Raw genomic sequence first — 19,833 nt, forward strand, 5'->3', positions numbered from 1 at the left:
CCCATTCTGTACCATTCAGGAATAGTAATAGTATCTAAATATAATGGCAGACTCAGCTTGAAAGATCTGAAGATGAGCGTGAGCAATTTGAAATTATTCACTGTTCTACGGGCAGTCAGTGTTGTTTTTGAAGTAAAGGTGAAACATGATGAAATCTATGAGCATGGCATAGAATCTGAATAACAGTACAGTACTCCCCTGAAATTTGCAGGGGTTACGTTCGCAGAGTGACCATGAATGTTGAAAAACCGCGAATATCGGAAGAGTACTGTAATCGGCTCTCCTCCTCCTCTCTTGCTTCATCCCCAATTTAAAAACAAAAAAGTTGCCATCTACCTCTAGTCTCATGTGCCTCATCAGGCCACAGAAGACGCCACAATTTGGTCTTAGCATGATGCTGAGTAATGACTCTCGAGGCTTCCCCGCGAACAGCCCCATTAAAGGTACCCTGGTTGCCTTAGTCAGCGGCGTCTTCCAGAGATTGGTGGTGGTAATTTTTCTGCTCTACATATTGTGGGAGGCGCACGGCCAGGAAGACTGCGGGTTGGGGAAGGGAAGGCTGGCTGAGCATAGAGAGCTTTTCCATTGGTTAGTCATTTGCGGTATTTTCTGACTGGACGAGGCGGTCAGAAAATACCGCAAATGACTGAGTCTGTGAATCATGAACCACAAATTCACGGGGGTATACTGTATTCTGAAGGGATTGAAAGCACTTAAGATTTGCTTTTGAACATCCTAAGTAGGCTGTATTACAATAGTCCAGTCTTGTGACCAGTAAAGACAGGATAAGAGAATGAAAAGAGTTATGACCAAAGTATAACTGACGCAGGACGAAAAATATGGTCTTACAGAGAGCTGAAATCTGAGGTGAAAAGGTGAACTTGGAATCTAGCATGATTTCCAGATAACGGAAAAAGTCAACTGCATGGACCTGAGTTCCCAGAAGACTAATTAAAAGTGTTGCGGTAGGGAGATTACCTGTAATGAATAGCAATGTTTTTTTTCTTTGTTATGAACTAGCCTATGATCAAAAAACAAGTTGGAGATTAGATTTAGACAGCTCTGTAAAGGTCCAATAGAGGGGGGAAAGGGGCTTGTGGGAAAGACAAGGAGGATATCGAAAATATGAAAGTGAAAAGAAATACCGGTGGATTGAATGATGGTAGCCAAAAGGCTCAAAAATAGATTAAATAGGAGAGGGAAAAGAACAGATCCTTGTGGAACCCTACAAGTTTGAGGATGAAGTGAAGAAATTGAAGAAGGCATGACAACTTTGAGAGAAACGAGGGTCATTTCATAAATAATGCACACTATTTAAAAAAAAAAAATTGTTTTTTCAAGTATTTCTTTACAATCTTTCAATATAGTCTCCCTGCTTTGCAATGACCAAGCCCCAACGTTCAGGAAGCTTCATTATTCCATCCAAGACACCATTTTGTTCAGTTGCCGAATGGCTCGGGTACTGGCGGAAGAAAGCTCTTCCAGAGATGCAAAAAGATGTCCACGCATAGGTTGTTTCAACTTTAGAAAAAGGTTGACGTCTGGTGGACTCATGTCTGGACTGTAGGGAGTATGAGGTAACGCCTCCCAGCCATATTCAAGTAGTTTTTCCAAAGACGAGTGGAGAGCTCCATCTTCCCACGACCAAAAACATTTTGATGAGCTCAATCAAAAGTCAAACAAATGATGATTTTTGCTTATGATCTTGAAGGCATCATCATCACAGACAAAGTTCCATGTGGAAAAAGTGTCTCAGCAGTGTATTATCATGTTTTTTTGCAAAAAAATATGCAGAAAAATGCACATAACCCAACCTCAGTTGCTCTTGGCTGAGCCACTCATTCTTCAAGACAATGCTCACCCGCACATACGGAATGTCATTGAAAAACTACACAAATATGCTGGGAGGTGTTATCTCATGCTCAACTACAGTCCAGACACGAGACCACCAGACTCTGACCTTTTTCCAAATTTATTTATTATTATTAATTTATTTAAAAATGTATATACCGCATAAAAACTATGTGATTTACAAAATTACACGCATACATATTAAAAATATTAAAACATGTTTCGACAGAACAAACACAATAAAACATCAACTAACAGTATCATTATTAAAACCTTTTTTTCAAATTCATCCAACAAGATGGAAAGACAAAATCCCATAAAAACATTTACAGGACGGTAAGGCTTCAGCAACAAATAGCATTAGCACATGAAGACATTAACAAATAATTGAAACAACCTATGCGTGAAAATCGTTTTGCATCTCTGGAAGAGCTTTCTTCCGCCGGAACCCGAGCCATTTGGAAACTGAACTAAAACGGTGTCTTGGATGGAATAATGAAGCTTCCCAGATGCTGGGACTAGGTCATTGCAAAGCAGGGAGACTATATTGAAGGATTGTAAAGAAATACTTGAAAATATATAAAACATGCAAATAAAAAAAAAATAAATAAATAAAATAGTGTGCATTATTTATGAAATGACCCTTGGAACGATCAGCAAGACAGAAAGAGAATCAAGCAAATACAGTGTTGGATGGTCCTAGAGATGTGGGATAGTAGGAGTGAGTGATTAACCAAGTCAAAAGCAGCTGAAAGATCACGGGATACAGCAAGGACAACATTGTGTTTGTCAAGATAACAGTGAATTTTGCTAAGCAAGGCAATCAAGATGGTTTCAGTACTGAAAGGGGAGTTCAACATCTTGCAGTTTGCAGGAATAGAGGATAAAAAAGACCTCCACCTGGCCTGGCCTGGGTGAGGAAATAGTATCAAAACTGTCAGGCAGGCAATTGTAAAGATAGTGTTCTTCCCCCTTTTTTAAATTCAGGTTTCTGTGAGATTCAGAATATCTAAACCAGCAGATTTAATAAGGTCGTGAATCAGAGTCGTCTTAGAACATAAAGACCTACAGTTGAGTAAAGCAGCAAGAACAAGCATATCAAAGGGGTTACCAATAAAATTGAAATCCAACACACCTGTGGATGTGGCCGTGGCCTACAGACAAGTTCTGAGTGGTTTCCAATAATCACAGGTGTTGAGAATGCATGCAGCAACTTAAAAGAGCTTGAGGAACAGCTGAAAATCACTTCAGGGCTAACAGCAAACAGAAGTATGGCGCAGAAATACATGACTTAAGCAGCTGACAGGATCGATGCTTATGGGTCCATAAAAGAAAGGGATATGTTGAGCAAAAAATACTCAAAAAGATATATTAGGGAGTGCCAGCTAGCTACAGTGGCATTGTATTATGAAATCTGGCTGCCATTAAAGTCTTGTCAGAATCTCACCAGAAAGGAGCAGGTGTGGGAATGGACAGATGGGCATAAATGCGCTTTCACTGAGCTGAAATCACTTCTTTTTTTTTGACAATGGTTTACTTTGATCCTGACAAAAAGGCTGAACTTTTGAGTGGTGGCCAGCACAGTTGGTTTTAGAGCTCTTCTTAAACAGGTGTCTTAAAGTCAAGTCCATATTACTGCTCTGTCGCCAACTGGACAGAGGCATACTGGGACAGACCGAAGGTCCATCAAGCTCAGCATTCTGTTTCCAACAGTGGCTAACCCAGGTCTCAAGTACCTGAGAGAAACCCAAATAGTAGCAACATTCCAGAGCTAAGATTGTGATGTCACAAAGCCTAATTCCACCAATGCCAAGAGCCAACCTTATCAGTGATGTCTCAATGGCTGGACTGTCCTATACTTAGCTCACATAAGAGCATGAGAGTTGCTATATTGGGACAGACCAAAGGTCCATCAAGTCCAGTATCCTGTTTCCAACAGTGGCCAACCCAGGTCCCAAGTACCTAGCTAAGTCCCAAGTAGTAAAACAGATTTTATGCTACTTATCTTACCTCCACTAACACCTTTGTCCACCAGCTTGCATTATGCATTTCAGCAGTAGGGGGAAGAGGAGGTGCCATTCTGCAAAATAGACACTACTCCCCATCCATATTCAGCGGTAACACTATGTAACATGATTTTTGTTCCTGGGCAGTAAGTGTAATTTCCTAATTGCTCATGCCTACAAAGTATAGAAAATGTCTGTCATTTCCATCAAACTTTGCTTTTATTTTATTTCTTCCATTTGTGCGTCGCTCTAGGTGACATTAGAGGAAGGGGTTAGAAGAGGATAGGGAGGACTATGGAGGGCAGGAAGGAGTGGAGAGGAGAGAAGCATGTAGAATATTTAATAGAAATTACTAACTTTACAGATAGGAGCACCATCTACGTAAATGAATTAAAGTAATATGTAAAAGGGAATAGAAGGGAGGAACCGTTTGTGACCAGGATAGTCAAATTTTACAATTTACCTAGTTAAAATGTGAACATGCTGAATTTTCATCTTTACTTTTGCTTAATGTCATAAAAAGCAATTTATAAATCACAATCTAATATAATAAAATGATAGGCCGCGCATGCGCAGTCAAAAATCGTGTTCCCTGATCCCGTCGCGGAAACACGAGTGCGCATGCGCGGGTTTTACGTCACCTGCTCTCCACCTCGCGCCGCCAACGATCTCTGTTCCTCTTGCACCATGGCACGCCGTGCATGTCCGCCGCCGACCTCAAGCTCCTGAGGGCCGGCGCCGCGAGCCGCCCGGCCGGTGCTGAGGCCCCGCCTCCCGCTCTGCACCATGATCGAGAGAGGAGCTGTGGCGGCGGCTTTCAACTAAAAAAAAAAAAAATACACAACTGCAGGTCGCCGCTCTCACCCGGCTCTCAGGGTGCGGCTGAGCGCTGGCGGCCGGCGAACCCTAATTGCAGCGGCGGCTTTCAACTACAAAAAAAACCCAAAAAAGCAGCTGAAGATAGCAGCTCTCACCCGGCTCTCACAGGAAAATGGACAGGGGAAGAAATGCTGCTGCAGCTGCTGTACAGGGAAGTGGGGAGGGAGGAAAATGCTGCACAGGGAAGTAGGGAGGGGGAAATGCTGATGCACAAGGAAATGGAGGTGGAGGGAATGCTGATAGGAGCAGGTAAGGAGTGCTGCTGGACAGGGGGAGCAGGGAAGAGGGTCAGGGGAGAAAAGAAGGAGTGCTGCTGGACAGGGAGAGCAGGGAAGAGGAACAGGGGAGCAGGGAAGAGAAACAGGGAAGCAGGTAAGAAGTGCTGCTGGACAGGGGGAGCAGGTAAGAAGTGCTGCTGGACAGGGGGAGCAGGTAAGGAGTGCTGCTGGACAGGGGGCCATGTCAACAACAGAAATCACTTAATGCTGATCGGCTATATCCAAATCACACGTGCACAGAGTCGCAAAATTCAAGAGTTCAAGGAAGACCTTTAACGGGTATCAGACACATACCAACAAACACCATAGGTTTGTCGGAAAATTCCTCATTTACCCAACGGTACCTCCACCTCCTATTTTGTTTATCATTGATCTTTTTCCTTATTTTACATTGCTTTTGCTATTAAGATTCTTATAAATTATGCATGGCTAGTGTGAAAAACTTTTACTTAGCTTTTTCATCCCCAAACGCCAACGCGTTTCGATAATCTTTATCAAGACGAAAACTGGGGAACTGGAATATCAAACAGACACATACACCACATTAGAGATAACATTGGAGCACACACATACGCCACATTAGAAAAAATCATTCCCTTCTCTATACAATCTCACTTAACTTACATTTATGCAGGACAAACGTCACATACCAACCATCGGCAAAAAAACGCCGAGGTTCACCGACTCTGAGAACTAAATACCCTACCCAAAATACGTCATTTCCGGGGAATTACACTCCTGACCCATACGTAGTAAAAGGGGCCAAGCACTAAAAAACCCCCTGAAAAAACCAACACCCCTTATCCAACCAAGGATCTAAAGATCCGCTTGAGCTAGCCAGTCAGAAGTTTGATTTAACCCATTAGGGGCCATAGAGTCTAATCGGAACATCCACCGGAGTTCACACCGGTTCAGCCTCCGGTTCATCCACCGGAGGCTGAACCGGTGTGAACTCCGGTGGATGTTCCGATTAGACTCTATGGCCCCTAATGGGTTAAATCAAACTTCTGACTGGCTAGCTCAAGCGGATCTTTAGATCCTTGGTTGGATAAGGGGTGTTGGTTTTTTCAGGGTTTTTTTTAGTGCTTGGCCCCTTTTACTACGTATGGGTCAGGAGTGTAATTCCCCGGAAATGACGTATTTTGGGTAGGGTATTCAGTTCTCAGAGTCGGTGAACCTCGGCGTTTTTTTGCCGATGGTTGGTATGTGACGTTTGTCCTGCATAAATGTAAGTTAAGTGAGATTGTATAGAGAAGGGAATGATTTTTTCTAATGTGGCGTATGTGTGTGCTCCAATGTTATCTCTAATGTGGTGTATGTGTCTGTTTGATATTCCAGTTCCCCAGTTTTCGTCTTGATAAAGATTATCGAAACGCGTTGGCGTTTGGGGATGAAAAAGCTAAGTAAAAGTTTTTCACACTAGCCATGCATAATTTATAAGAATCTTAATAGCAAAAGCAATGTAAAATAAGGAAAAAGATCAATGATAAACAAAATAGGAGGTGGAGGTACCGTTGGGTAAATGAGGAATTTTCCGACAAACCTATGGTGTTTGTTGGTATGTGTCTGATACCCGTTAAAGGTCTTCCTTGAACTCTTGAATTTTGCGACTCTGTGCACGTGTGCTGGACAGGGGGAACAGGTAAGGAGTGCTGCTGGACAGGGGGAGGTAAAAGGAAGGGAGAAGGCCTACTGCTGGACAGGTGGAACAGGCACGGGGTGATTGTTGACAGCTGAGGAAAGAGAGAGACAGAAAGCGGCCAAGGGGAGAGAGAGAGAAAGAAAGAATGAAAGACAGACATACATATATTCTAGCACCCGTTAATGTAACGGGCTTAAAGACTAGTTAATATATATTTATATTGAAGTTATACAAAGATGACCATAAAAAATTTAGAAAGGAAGTGATTTCAGAGGAGAGACAGGTCGGTGTGAGCAGCAGGCCGTAGAAATTGTTTGCGCTGGTGAAGATTTAAAAAGGTACTGAAGGAGGTCGTGAGTGTGGTATGGGGGGTGGAGAGGTGCTGGTGCCCCCACCAAGATGGCGCTCGGGGTGCTCTGCCCCCACCCCCTTACTAGGTCACTGAACATATAATGATCCTGCAACTCTCACTTGCTTTTTCCTCTAATATCTTCTCATATTTTCTAAATAAACAGACCCATTGCCACCATAGAATAACACACACCACTATTATCCTTAAAACGACACTCTGAAGACTTTGGAATGGTGGCTGAAAGAACTAAGGGCTTCCAAATAATGTCAGTGATAAATTAATATCTATTTCTAAAAGAGCTGTTATCCTTTGCCACACATCCTTCCATTGGACTTGCAAATTTGGACACTCAGATATCAAATGAGTCAAAGTTCCAACTGACTCTATTCAAAACCAGCAAGCATCATTAGTTTCTAATCATCTAATTCAGTGGTCTCAAACTCGTGGCCTGGGGGGGGCCACATGTGGCACGCCAGGTACTATTTTGAGGCCCTCGGTGTGTTTATCATAATCACAAAAGTACAATAAAACAGTTTTTTGATCATATTTCTCTTTAGCTATAAATTACAATATTATTATTAAGACTTAGCTAAAAGGAAAGATTTATAAACTATAAATGACTTTTACCTCATGTTTTCTGAGGCCCTCCAAGTACCTACAAATCCAAAATATGGCCCTGCAAAGGGTTTGCGTTTGAGGCCACTGATCTAATTGTACTCACAGATCAGTGGTTCAGAACCCAGTCCTGTAGACCAACTCAGTGTGTAGCTGGCTTTCCAGGATAGCCACAATAAATATGAACAAGATCAGTTTGCATGCATTACATTTATAAAGGGCACAGAGGTGTACGAGGGTGAGAGGCGCCCGGGGTGATGGAGCTCCTTCACCACACTCGTCTCTGCCTCCCCATTCGCCCTTACTATACCACTAAAAGGGCAATTCTATAACTGGGCGAATGTTTATGTCTATTAAAGAACCTGGTACCCCTAGAAGTTCCTTATTGAACTTTTGACACTGGAGTGTGAGGGGAGGGGGTGTTTCTGGTGGGTGGGATTGGTTTCTGTGGGTCTTCGTGAAGGAATAATGCAAAAGACCTGACTGCTATTTTCTCTTGTTTGCAGTTGTTGATTTGTTGTTGTATTGATTGTATTTAAAAAACCAAAAACTTAATAAAAATGATGTTAAAAAAAAGAACCTGATATACCACCCCTTTTCATCAGATCTATGTGGTTTACAATAAAAAAATATAATAAATGAAAAGGACTCCATTTTCTAATAGGAAAGATAAAATCCATTAATTAAAAACCATCACTCAAACACTGTGCTCCTTATGTTTGCTCAAGAGACCCCAAATCCTGTTCCCATTATTAGCATATAGACATTCTGCCTTCCATGTATGCAAAACCTCTAGAAAGCATGCTAACCTTTGAAGTTTTGCTTAAATAAATGACATTTCAGCACTGATTTACACACTTCTGTAAGATAACCGTGTAACTGCTAGGACAGGAGTTGGCAATCTGCGGCTTGCAAGCCACATACTGCTCTTCATGAATGTGGCTGCAGCTCACCAGGCCCCCGACCCTTTAATCTACCTCCCAACCCCATGAGTCCCTCTGGGCCTACCAAGGTACCTGGTGGTCCAGTGGGGGTCTTTGTGGTCGGGGTACAGCCTGCCTCCTCACGGCTATCTTCTAAAATAGCTGTTGCAACCTCTCACAGCTGTTCGCGGTATTCCTGAAAGCAAGCTGCTGTGAGAGGTTGTGGCAGCAAGTTTAGAAGACAGCTGTGTCTGGTATTGTCCTAGATTCCAAATGCTGAAGTCGTCGTCCAAGCTCACTCCAGCCTATCCCACCATCCTGTTGTTTGCAGGATATCTACTGTAAAATCTGGCCATTAATATCTTCATGTTCCAAGTTAGTGGAATTCCCATTGATGCCCACCCCAGTCCATCCTACACCAAATCACCATATATGGGACACAGACTGTGCAAGTCTGTCCAATACCGGCCTTAGTACTTTAATTTACATCCTTCGTTTTCTAATTAGAGATCCTCTATTTTTATCCCACTCATTTGAATTCTAAACACGTTTTCCTCTCCTCCACTTCCCTTAGGAGGGCATTCCAGGCATCTACCACCCTCTCCATAAAGAACAATTTCCTAACATTGCTCCTAAGTCTTCCTCCCTGTAACCTCAAATTATGCCATCTAGTTTTACCAATTTTTCTTCTCTGGAAAAGATTTGGTTCTATATTAATATCTTATAGATTTGAATTCCCTGATCAGTATTTTCTAGTATCTTTCTCTGTCACAACTGTGACCTTTTTGAAGAAATGTTTTTTTGTTGAAAGCCTTCTGAAAGTCTAGATATATTACGTCAACTGTCTGTGCTCCTTTTGTTATATCCAAGCACCTGTCTTTGCCATATCTTTTGAAAGTCCATGGCTTGAAAGATATTCCCAAGCACTAAGCAAAAGGTCTTTTGTTGGTCTTGAGCCCTGGTCTTTAAACTGGCCAGAAGGTAGGAGGCATCTAGTCTATTTGCAGAGGCATTCCCAAAGGTCAGATTGTTTAATATAATATCCTAGAAACCTTTGCTTACACTGTGGGTAGGCCAGCACAAAAGCTGATAGATTACATCTCTAAGGCTTGCCTCTCATGAAAGCAGTGATTAGGATCATTACACTGGTGCTGAAGCTCTTTTGAGTGAGAAATAGGACTCAGAGTGTGAGAGTGAGAAAATTTTCAAATGAGTGTGTAACACTCCTAATGATCGATACTTGGCATCTCTGAGTGTACACATGGATGGAGCAAGGTAGGAGTATTACACACTTAAGTGTGTCCATTTACACCTGCATAAATGATCGTGCCTAAATTTGGGCACCTCAATATGAATTTACACTAGTATTCTGTAATGGCATCTTGGCACCCAGATGCCATTACAGTACCGTATTTTCACGTAGATAACGCGCACCCGTGTAAAACGCGCACACGGGTATAGCGCGCGGGAAACCGACATATATGTAAAAAAAATTTATATACCGCGCACACCCGTATACCGCGCATGCTGCCCCGACTCTCCCGTCGCCGCCCGACTCTCCTTTCGCCCGCCCCGACTCTCCTCTGGCCACCCCGACTCTCCTTTCCCCCGCCCCGACTCTCTTCTCCCCCTTGAAGTCCTGTCCCCACCCTGAAAGCCTGATGCCCCCCCGATGTCCAATTCACCCCCCCGCAGGGCCGCTCGCACCCCCACCCCGAAGGACCGCTCGCATGCACCCGCACCCCCACCCCGAAGGACCGCTCGCACGCACTCCCACCCGCACCCCCACCCTGAAGGACCGCTCGCACCCCCACAGCCTCCCGACCCCCCCCCCGCTCATCATGTAGAAGCTCCTACCGGTGTCCTGCTGCTTCCTCTTGGCGGTCCCGGCCCTTCTGTGAGCCCTGCGTCTGTGCTGTTTCGTCTTCCAGCGGTCCCGCCCTTTCTCTGACAGGGCGGGACCGCCGGAAGACGAAGCAGCGCAGACGCAGGGCTCACAGAAGGGCCGGGACTGCCAAGAGGAAGCAGCAGGACACCGGTAGGAGCTTCTACATGATGAGCGGGGAGGGGGGGGGGTCGGGAGGCTGTGGGGGTGCGAGCGGTCCTTCAGGGTGGGGGTGCGGGTGCGGGTGGGAGTGCGTGCGAGCGGTCCTTCGGGGTGCGGGTGCGTACGAGCGGTCCTTCGGGGTGGGGGTGCGGGCGGTCCTGCGGGGGGGGGGGGTGAATCGGACGTCGGGGGGGGGGGAACTATGTAAAAAAAAAATTTGTAAAACGCGCTCACGCGTATAACGCGCAAGGTTATGCACGGTTTGTACTCCCCCAAAATTTACGGGGGTTCTGCTCCAGGAACACCCGCAAATTTTTTAAAAAAATGCAAATACGGTTTTTCAGCTGATCCAAGGCAGGAGAGGGCAGCTGGGGTGCCGGCGGGTGCTTAAATTGTACTTAGGAAGCCGGGCACATTTTCCGACCGTCTGTTCCTGGTACTAAAGTCATGGTTGCACCAATCAGGAGCTGCTTTGATACGCCAGATAACGTGTCAAAGCAGCTCCTGATTGGTGCAACCATGACTTTAGTACCTGTGCTTAATTGGAGGCATCAAGTTACAGATTTGCCCCCCAACATTTGCAAAATTCAGAGATGCCATGTCTCACTTGCCCTTTCCAAGCATGCTTCCTACTCTGTCCCGCCCTGCCCCTCCCAGGAAGCAACTTGTAGAAATCAGCAGCGAAAGGGTGCGAATGGAGCAGATAGAAGAACGTGCAGAAGAATTATTCTGCTCCCTAATCCAGCCCTTCACCTGTGTTATCATATTCCAGGAACTGATGCAGAGAAATAAAAAATACCACTCTTACAGGCAACAAAAAAATCCTTGTCTTTAATCTTTCATTTAAAGCAGATCAGAGACCTCCCTGAACAGATGCATGAATGCTGTAAAGGGAACGACAATTCAAGCCAGCATTTGAGAAGAGTAGGACCAGAAAGAGAAAAATAGCCGCCAAGATAAACATTAATAAATTAACTCTGCTTGTCTATGTGTTTGTTTATCTTTGGATAGTCTAAAGGACTGTTCAGGACATTATTTTGGTGGCTGGGTAGTAATGGGGACGATGTTAACACTGTATACTAGAAAGTATTTCTGGAGGTCAGCTACAAGTACCCTGTTCATGTGCACTAAATCCTGACCTTGCGTGCATCAGCGATTCAGTCTTATCATTAACCAGAAACTCTGCTGGCAGTTATCCACACATGGAGAAGGAAGATTTTACACTAGAAAGGAACACTTAGAGACATTTAGGGCTCCTTTTACTAAGGTGCGCTAGCGATTTTAGCATGCGCTTAGCGTGCGCTACAATGCCCCGCACGCTAGACGCTAACGCCTCCATAGAGCTTGCATTAGTATTTTTCATTTAGCACGGGGTTTGCGCTAATCTTCAGCGCGCTCTAAAAACGCTAGCGCACCTTAGTAAAAGGAGCCCTTAGTTGCTGTAAAACTATAGACAGGCTACAAATAATACGTTACCTTTTTTGTTCCCTTGAAAAGAGTTGTAGACGGCTAGCTATAGTTTTCTTACCACCTCGGCAGAGATGAGCTAAGGAGGAGGTTATCTCCGTCTACACATGGCAGATTAGATTGTTTCTGGAATACACTGACCTGATAAAGGGAATATAAAATTCTTAAAAAGCCACCATCTTGAGCAAAATATTGTGGCTGCAGTTAAGTTTACTCGTATAAGTAAAATACGTTTCAACAAGGAGACTGCAGGCGGCATATTTCTATTTGTCTAACTCAGGGGCCGAGGCAATTAACTTGCATGAGGGTCCAGTCAGCACACGGTTTCCTAATGCAAGGGTAAGATCATTTAACCCACACTGCTGAAAGCCAAATAACATGCAAGTAGGCCAAGCGCAAAAAAATGTGCACCAAGATGGGAAGAGCATAACTTGGGCCTGCGCTGCTGGAAACTATGGGGTCTTTTTAACTAAGCGAGGTAAGCAATAAAGCAACTAAGGGCAACTAAAAATACTCAGGAGTCCTGTGGCAATTTTGGGATTAGCACGTGCTACCCACTGGGGTGGGTCTGGGGGAAGACAGCTACGTTGCTGCACACTAAATGATTAACGCATGGTTAGCAGGTGAGCCCTTATGGCCTACAAGGGCTCAAGCACTAACGGATAAAGCACAACAAGGAGAAAAGGACAAAGAGGAGAGTGTGGAACAGTGGTTTGAGCCACAGCCTCCTTGTGACCCTGGGCAAGTTCCTTAATCCTCCACTGTCCCAGGAGACTGTGAGCCCACCAGGACTGACAGGGAAAAATGCTTGAGTACCTGAATAAATTCATGCAAACCATTCTGAGCTCCTCTGGGAAGACCAGTATAGACAACTGAATAAATACAGTATGACAAGTTTCATCCTCTGATAACCAGAGCTGGTACTGTGACATCATAGAAAAATCTGGTAACCCTATCCCCCCTGACAAGTCCTGTGTACTTTGTCCATGTCCCTGCCCCATTCCCACAGGCTTTGTCCCCATCCCTTCCCTGTGAGCTCTGCCCCCTCCCCATGGACTCTGTCCTCATTTGCACAAGTCTCAAACACTTATGATTTTATATTTAAATCTTTTTTATTCAAGTATAAAAAGGGAAATATTCTGTGCAACTGTTTTATAAATCACACTGTTTTATAAATATAGCCTTCCATTTTGATCTGGTATTGGTATAACTGTAACCACACCCCTCAGAGTGGAAGCCCTGCCTTACTTTACCCGCAATTGTGTTGTAGTCGCTAAACAGGCCGATACCTCAGGCAGTACTTCACTCTGAGGAATATGGCCACAAATACATAGGAAAGGGGAATAAGGGCAAAGCAAGCTACAGTTGCTGAACAAGTAAGAGTTAGATGACAATTTATTTCAATATAAATTTTAGAAATAATTGACATAGAATCAAGAATTTGTTTTCTTTCTTTAAAAAAAGTTTATATACCGTATATAGCCTACGCGGTTCACATAAAAAACATGCATAAAAATTTGACAATGCATAGTAGTTATAAAAGCAAATTGTACCTAATTTTAGAATAACATCAGAGTACACAAACCAAATCCTTGACCTATCACAAGCCACACCTCTCAACTAGAGGTCTGCACGGGAACGGGGATCGCGGGAATCCTACGGGTCCCACGGGAATCCCCCCATATCCCACGGAACTCCCACGGGGACCCCCCTTTGGCCCACGGGACTCCCACGGGGAACCCCCTCGAGCCAATGGGACTCCCACGGGGATGGAAGGCTTTGGAAGAAGGGTTCGTCCATATAATATAATGGACACATCAGCCTTAGTAAAAGAGGGGGGTTATAAATTAATTACCTGAACAGAAAACAAAAAAAGGGTTCCACCAAAGAGATTCCACAAGGAAAACAGCAAAAGAAACTGTGGAATTGATGATCCTGTCAGAAGTAAGTGCTGCTTTTTATGGGGACGGGCGGGGATGGAGGTAATTCCTTGCGGGGATGGGTGGGGACGGAGGGGATCCTGACGGGGACGGGTGGGATTTCTGTCCCCGCGCAACTCTCTGTCAAATCCCATCACATAAATGAATTGACTAACAAGTATGGTTTTAATAGTTTCTTAAAGCCTAATCTTATATTTTTCTAATAAATGACCCTAACTCGATCCAATTCATAAATTAGAATAAATACAATTAAAACAATTGAAAATTGTCCAGTGTTTAAAATACCCCCAACAGTGTTAAAGCGCTTTTCTTTTCTTTAGAGTCCCAGTGTCCAGATCCTACTGTCCAACATTAAATCAGATGAGTGTTACTGTATTTTCTCAGAGATTTAGGGCCTGTTTTACAAAGCCGCGCGGCAACTGCCCCGAAGCCCTTTAAATCTCTATGGGCTACGGGGCCGTTACCGCGCTGCAGCCGCTAGCGTGGCTTTTTAAAAAAGGCCCTTACTTTAATGTTCACCCCAAACAAATGGTTCTTTCTGTGTAAATCTTTCTCTTCTCTTTTTCAGCTCCAGCAATACCCCACTAGAAAGTGATCGCCCCACCTTCAGGTAAGTAAATCCAGTAAAGTGCCTGATGTTTTTATTAACTCAATTTAGAATTCCCTTTTTGAATAATCCATGTTTAAGCCTGCGGTATGAGTACTCCATCCAAAAGGAAAATTAGGGGCTCCTTTTTTGAAGGTGTGTTAGCGGTTTAACATGTGTAATAGCGCGTGATAGCTGCTACCGCCTCCTCTTGAGCAGGAGGTAGTTTTTCGGCTAGTGCGGGGGTTAGCGCATGATGAGAAGTTGTGTGCATTAAAGCCGCTACCGCGGCTTCGTAAAAGGAGCCCTAAATGTCCCAAACAGTGTGTGCACACACAAGAAAACTTATCTCCAGGTTTTCTCTCTCCAGTTGGCCGGCTTCTTTTTCTTCCTTGTTCAGGTCTTTCTGGATGGCTTTTCAACCTGAATCCAGAAACTTTAGCTTTGAAGAGAAACCTACTACTGGCCCAACTTTATATTTTCCCTCTAAATCACAGGCTTCTACTCAAGGTTTCTACACAGCCCAGCCTGCTTAATAAAAAGTTCTCCAGGCTATCCTTATATTTAAGCTCTCACCCTTCTTAGGCCTCCCATTAATTATTTGGCTCAGCCCTACCGTCCCTAAATCAACTGTTGCTGTACAGCTATATCCAAAATAATAAGAGCCACTATCACAATTACAAAAAGAATCTATTTCCTTAAACAGTATCCATTCACAGCTCAATAAATTAATCTGACTTCTGTCAGATTCTATAAACCACTCAGGCTTTTCAGTCTGGGTTCTATTCTCCTGGGATCCCAAAGACAAAAGGGACCCAAGAATGGGTTCCAACGTGCACGGACCACCTGGCCCAGACCCTCGAGACAGCTAGCAACCCCGCAGGAGCCCAGAAATCCTGAGACCCCCCTCCCCCGAAGGAGGTAAATAAAAATAAATAAACTTTTAACCACCGGTTACACAACCTTCTCAAAGATTCATAGTAACATAGTAGATGACGGCAGATAAAGATCCGAATAGTCCTCCAATCTGCCCAACCTGATTCAATTTAAATTTTTTATTTTTTTCTTCTTAGCTATTTCTGGGCAAGAATCCAAAGCTTTACCCGGTACTGTGCTTGGGTTCCAACTGCCGAAATCTCTGTTAACACTTACTCTAGCCCATCTACACCCTCCCAGCCATTGAAGCCCTCCCCAGCCCATCCTCCACCAAACGGCCATATACAGATACAGACCATGCAAGTCTGCCCAGTACTGGCCTTAGTTCAATATTTAATATTATTTTCTGATTCTAAATCCTCTGTGTTCATCCCACGCTTCTTTGAACTCAGTCACAGTTTTACTCTCCACCACCTCTCTCGGGAGCGCATTCCAGGCATCCACCACCCTCTCCGTAACATTGCCTTTGAATCTACCACCCCTCAACCTCAAATTATGTCCTCTGGTTTTATCATTTTCCTTTCTCTGGAAAAGATTTTGTTCTACGTTAATACCCTTCAAGTATTTGAACATCTGAATCATATCCCCCCTGTCTCCCCTTTCCTCTAGGGCAGCGATGGCGAACCTATGGCACGCGTGCCAACTGTGGCACGCGAAGGCCTTGCAGCTGGCACGCACAGGGCCGCCATCAGGGCAGTACTACCAGGGGGTGCACAGGAGAGAGAGCTGAACGGGGACGATGGGGGACCCGCGGGGTTAAATATAACTCGAGCCGCGAGGCTCGTCTTCTACTCCGACTGCCCTACGGCTCACACAGCCAATCGGAAATCTTCCCCGACGTCAGCTCTGACGTCGGAGGGAGGGCTTAAGCAAAGCCCGCCCTCCGACGTCAGCGCTGACGTCGGGGAAGATTTCCGATCGGCTATGTGTGCGCGGCGGGACAGGCAGGAAATAGAAGACAAGCCTACGCGGCTCGAGCTACATTTTGCTGAGAAAGTTGCTAAGATGGGCTGGGAGGCAAACGGGGAACACAAAAGGGGGAGGGAATGGGTTTTTGCACACAGAAGGCATGAACTTGGGAGAGAGGAAGAGAGGGAAAGAGATACTGAGGTGGGGGAGGGAATGTGTTTTTGGACACAGAATGCAAGGACTTGGGAGAGAGGAAGGGAGGGAAAGAGATGGTTGTGTACACGGGGAATAGAAGAAAGGAGAATTTTTGGTCATAGGGAGGGAGTGAGGTACAGACAGTGGCATACCAAGGTGGGGGTGGGGGCGGTCTGCCCCGGTTTTACACCCCAAGGGGGTGCACAGCTGGCCACCCTCCAGTGTTCTCCCTAGGCTGGCAAACTGCGTCTCTTTAGCCACTTGAGTGCCACCGCCGCCATTGGGAACAGGCCGGTGCCAAGTTCTCCCTGCTTTTCCCTGTGGGGCCGACCAACTCTCGCCACCCGCGTCAATTCTGATGTCGGAGAGGACGTTCTGGGCCAGCCAATCGCTGCCTGGCTGGCCCAGAACGTCCTCTCCGATGTTAGAATTGACGTCGAGTGGCGAGAGTTGTCGGCCCCGCGGGGAAGAGAAGCAAGGCGAACTCGGCGCCGGCCTGTTCCCGATAGCGGCAGTGGCAGCCTATTCCCCAGTGGCGGTGGCAGCATTTTCCCAATGGTGGTGGCATAGGGGAGGGCAAGGAGAAAGAAAGAAAGGGGGGGACAGGGAGCCAGAAAAAAAAAAGAAAGAGGGCTGGGTGAAACAAAGAAAAATGGGGCACGGAGAGAGAGAGAAAGACAGACATACAGAATGAAAGGGGGTATGGAGAGAGAGAAAAAGAAAGAAGGGGGCAGGGTGAAACAAAGAAAAAGTTTGGGGAGGGAATGAGGTCTGGAGGAGAGGAAGCATACAGGAGGCTGAAAAAAGGGAAGAAATATTGGATGCACAGTCAGAAGAATAAAGTGCAACCAGAGACTGATGAAATTACCAAAGGTAGGAAAATGATTTTATTTTCAATTTAGTGATCAAAATGTGTCCGTTTTGAGAATTTATATATGCTGTCTATATTTTGCACTATGGCCCCCTTTTACTAAACCGCAATAGCGTTTTTTAGCGCAGGGAGCCTATGAGCTTCAAGAGCAGCGTGGGGCATTCAGCGCAGGTCCCTGCGCTAAAAACCGCTATCGCGGTTTAGTAAAAAGGGAGGGGGAATATTTGTCTATTTTTGTATAGTTGTTACTGAGGTGACATTGCATAAAGTCATCTGCCTTGACCTCTTTGAAAACCTGCGGAATATAAATGATAATTAACATTTTCTCTGCGTACAGCGTGCTTTGTGTTTTTAAAATTTTATTGTTGGTAGATCATTTTGACTTGGCCACAAAGGTAAGGGGGAGGGAGGGGAGCTGCTGAAAGAGTCTACCTTGATGTGGTTGCAGGCTTACAAATCTTTTGGTCAAAGAGTACGGCGACAGAGAAAAGTATGTGTGTATTCGGCCCATGAATGAAATCATTAAAACATTATAAATTGCCAATAAATTGAAATGAAAACCAAAGGATTGTGAATCAAATTGATTCTCTGACAATACAAAGATTCCAACCTTTAAAAATGATGTTACATAGTTCAGGCAACTTTATAAAGAGTTTTTAGATACTAAAATCTTGTTATTAAGGTTTAATTAACGTGCTGGAACTTTGAGGAAATTCTTTGGTTTTGTGCGGCAGTTTAAGCACTCGGGCTCAAAAAGGTTAGCCATCACTGCTCTAGGGTATACATATTCAGGGCTTCCAGTCTCTCCTCATACGTCTTCTGGCGCAAGCCTCCTATCATTTTTGTTGCCCTCCTCTGGACCGCCTCAAGTCTTCTTACGTCCTTCGCCAGATACGGTCTCCAAAACTGAACACAATACTCCAAGTGGGGCCTTACCAATGACCTGTACAGGGGCATCAACACCTTCTTCCTTCTACTAACTACGCCTCTCTTTATACAGCAGCCTTCTGGCAGCAGCCACTGCCTTGTCACACTGTTTTTTCGCCTTTAGATCTTCGGACACTATCGCCCCAAGGTCCCTCTCCCCGTCCGTGCAAATCAGCTTTTCTCCTCCCAGCATATACGGTTCCTTCCTATTATTAATCCCCAAATGCATTACTCTGCATTGAATTTTAGTTGCCAGGCATTAGACCATTCCTCTAACTTTTGCAGATCCTTTTTCATATTTTCCACTCCCTCTTCGGTGTCTACTCTGTTACAAATCTTGGTATCATCTGCAAAAAGGCACACTTTTCCTTCTAACCCTTCAGCAATGTCACTCACATACATATTGAACAGGATTGGCCCCAGCACCGAACCCTGAGGGACTCCACTACTCACCTTTCCTTCCTTCGAGCGACTTCCATTAACCACCACCCTCTGGCGTCTGTCCGACAGCCAGTTTCTGCCCCAGTTCACCACTTTGGGTCCTAACTTCAGCCCTTCAAGTTTGTTCAACAGCCTCCTATGAGGAACTGTATCAAAGGCTTTGCTGAAATCCAAATAAATTACATCTAGCATATGTCCTCGATCCAGCTCTCTGGTCACCCAATCAAAAAATTAAATCAGGTTCGTTTGGCACGATTTACCTTTTGTAAAGCCATGTTGCCTCGGATCCTGTAACCCATTAAATACTAGGAAGTACACTATCCTTTCTTTCAGCAACACTTCCATTTTTCCAACAACTGAAGTGAGGCTCACCGGCCTGTAGTTCCCTGCTTCATCCCTGTGACCACTTTTATGAATAGGGGCCACATCCACTCTCCTCCAATCCCCAGGAATCACTCCCGTCTCCAGAGATTTGTTGAACAAGTCTTTAATAGGACTCGCCAGAACCTCTCTGAGCTCCCTTAGTATCCTGTATTTCTACATCATCTAGGAAAATAATTGGATTGTCTTTCAGACATGGGTGTAGAAGAGAATCTACACTGAGTAGTGGGTGAACTGGAAAATAAGTGTCAATTAAGTGCTGCAAATGTCCCTTGATGCCAGCAACGATGGATGAATCTGTTGCAGTAACAGTAAGATGCATGAGCAGCTGGGCATATGATTGAAGGCCAGTAGGCGTCTGATCAGCAGACAAGACTCATTGCCACATCAAAGGCAGACAACACACAAATGATGTAATTTAACAGTAGATCATGTAAACCCAAAAACAACTTCTACAGTTTTTTTAAATCTTTGAATTCAGTTGCCAATTGTCTAAGATATGTTAACATTTTACATATTGATACTATTCTCAAGCTTTAAAGAATGACATGAGGACAAAGTTTGCCCCTACCATCACAGGCTCTGTC

The 19,833-nt window shown here is 44.7% G+C and overlaps 1 protein-coding gene across 4 annotated transcripts in view; it reads right to left on the reverse strand.

Annotated features, from left to right (window-relative positions):
- RSPO3 (R-spondin 3) overlaps positions 1-19,833 on the reverse strand; it is a 231,684-nt gene that overhangs the window by 153,438 nt on the left and 58,413 nt on the right. The window lies entirely within an intron of this gene.

The sequence above is a fragment of the Geotrypetes seraphini genome, chromosome 3 (assembly GCF_902459505.1).
Source record: "Geotrypetes seraphini chromosome 3, aGeoSer1.1, whole genome shotgun sequence".
NCBI classification, from domain to species: Eukaryota; Metazoa; Chordata; class Amphibia; order Gymnophiona; family Dermophiidae; genus Geotrypetes; species Geotrypetes seraphini.